This window comes from Harmonia axyridis, chromosome X (genome assembly GCF_914767665.1).
Source record: "Harmonia axyridis chromosome X, icHarAxyr1.1, whole genome shotgun sequence".
In the NCBI taxonomy this organism is placed as follows: domain Eukaryota; kingdom Metazoa; phylum Arthropoda; class Insecta; order Coleoptera; family Coccinellidae; genus Harmonia; species Harmonia axyridis.
Genome location: NC_059508.1, coordinates 31,510,189 through 31,512,688, shown reverse-complemented (window position 1 = coordinate 31,512,688; position 2,500 = coordinate 31,510,189). Strand labels below are relative to the sequence as shown.

The 2,500-nt window shown below is 52.2% G+C and overlaps 1 pseudogene; it reads left to right on the top strand.

Moving 5' to 3' along the window:
• Positions 1-2,500, top strand: part of LOC123688194 — a 7,781-nt pseudogene that overhangs the window by 1,999 nt on the left and 3,282 nt on the right.

Sequence of the window (2,500 nt, the reverse complement as noted above, 5' to 3'; positions counted from 1 at the left end):
AGTTCGTCGGGGCAACCCAAAAGGACCCGGAGACGCCGTCGAGAGATCCGGGAAGAGTTTTCTTTTCTGCATAAGCGTTCGAGTTCCATGGAATCCTCTAGCAGGGAGATATGGTTTGGAACGCGAAGAGCACCGCATTTGCGGCGGTGTCCGGATCTTCTCCTCGGACCTTGAAAATCCGGGAGAGGGCCACGTGTAGGCGTCGCGCCGGCTCGTACCCATATCCGCAGCTGGTCTCCAAGGTAAAGAGCCTCTAGTCGATAGAATAATGTAGGTAAGGGAAGTCGGCAAATTAGATCCGTAACTTCGGGATAAGGATTGGCTCTGAGGATTGTGGCGTGTCGGGCTTGTTGGGGAAGTGGGTCACGGCTAACGTACCGGGCCTGGGCGAGGTGATGCGTTTCGCTTGCGTTACGTTTGATCCGAGCTCGGTCCCGCGTCTTGGCCTCCCGCGGAATCGTCAAGCTTCGAGACCCCGTGAGTGCTCGCAAGGGTGCTCTGGGTAATCTCTGCGGCCGTCATCTAACAATCAACTCAGAACTGGCACGGACTGGGAGAATCCGACTGTCTAATTAAAACAAAGCATTGCGATGGCCCCAGCGGGTGTTGACGCAATGTGATTTCTGCCCAGTGCTCTGAATGTCAACGTGAAGAAATTCAAAAAAGCGCGGGTAAACGGCGGGAGTAACTATGACTCTCTTAACATCTCGACTCAGGATGTTGAGCTCACAGGGTTCTCTTCCCTGTGGGTAAGGAGGACGGGTCCGGTGCTTGCACCACCCGAGGGTTGGTAACGTGTGGCAACACACGGCTAAGAGCCTCCAAGAGAAAGGTCTGAAAGGTTAGCAACCTCGCAGATGGCATTCCCGAGCTCCGATCACAAGATCACAAGCCTCGGCAGGGGGGGGGCATGGCTCCGTTCCCTCCCTGGAGTTAATGTCTCAACCTCAGGGAGTCACTGTTAACGACCCGGCAGTATTGGACTCTCTCACGGACCACCAACTCGATTTGTATGGCAAAATCGAGGGAGGCAATTTTATAATAGAAGTTCCCTTTAGCGATGCCTCATGCAGTGTTTGTCTCACCACTGCACGCGGGAACTTCATGGCATTGAGTATAAACGATGCAATAAAGCATGTTAAAGATACACACGATCCTCATACTCCCAAATTTGTTTGCAAAGCGTGCCATAAGGAGTATGTGTCGAAACATGCGGCTCTATGCCATGTGCCGAAATGCACAGGCCCAGAAGTACCTCCACCTAATGCAGTTAGGTGTAATCATTGTAATAGGTACTTCAGAACACAAATGGGCGTATCGCAACACGAGATAAAGGCTCATCCCCAAGTAAGAAATGAAGCTAGAGCAGGGACCTCCGGAGCCGAAAGGCAGCGTGCTCCCAGAGAGGGAGGCTTCACGGTGGAGGAAGTCGACCTCATGCTGGATCTGGAGCGGAGGTTCTATGGGGATTCTCGTATTGCGAAAAGAATGGAGGGTTTTTTGAATAGGACCGCAAAGCAATTAAGGGATAAGCGAGCACTGTCCTCTTATAGAACTTTGCGAGATCAGTACTTGCGTGACCATCCGCCGCAAGATACACCCTCGAGCCACCTTGACTCGGATAGCGCGGGATACGCTTCCAGCCAAGAAGGGATCGAAGAGCGATCCGAACCTGATACCCTTCAGGTACAGGTTCCTGTGATACAGGTGACTCCAGCGCCTGATGACTTGTCATCTCCAGAGTTAGCCGAATGGAGAAGTGGGATTTTAGAGCATGCTCTAGCTCATCAGTTACCTCAAGGTGTCACCCCTGACAAGTCAGCAGAAGCGATCCATCTTCTGCAGGGCGCCCTCCGACTTGCCTCGGAGCCTGATTTTGAGTTTTCACAAGCTCAGATCGACTTCCTCTACCAGGAGGCAACTTCACACTTCAGACCGTCGGGGTGTGAAGCAGGAGGGAACAAAAGCCCGAGAGTTCGGGGCAAGGGGCGTAGCAAAAGGCGTTTCTTGTATGCCCGAACTCAAGAGTTATACAAGAAAAATCCAGGACAAGTAGCCAAACATGTCCGACAGGGAGTAGATTGGATAGGTGGCTATCAGCAGCCACCTATGTCGGAAGTGAAGGAGCTTTATACAAAGCTATGGGGAGTGGCGCCGCTGGCGCAGATGCCCGAGGGCATCAACGAGGACCCGATAGCACCCTCAGAAGCACTCCCGCCCTTCACAGTTGATGAGATCCGGAAACGTATCTCTGCAACCAAACAATCTACGGCCCCCGGCCCGGATGGAATCAGGCGGGCCGATGTGATGCAAAGGGGCAAGGTAGAAGTGCTCCATTTATTATTTAATCTGTTGTTGCTTAGTGGGAAGCTACCAACAGACTGGAGTATGAACCGAACTACACTGATACCAAAAGAGGGCAAAGACGTTACAAAGACTGAAAATTTCAGGCCCGTAACAATAACATCTCTGGTAAGCCGCATTTTTTGGGGCTGCATAG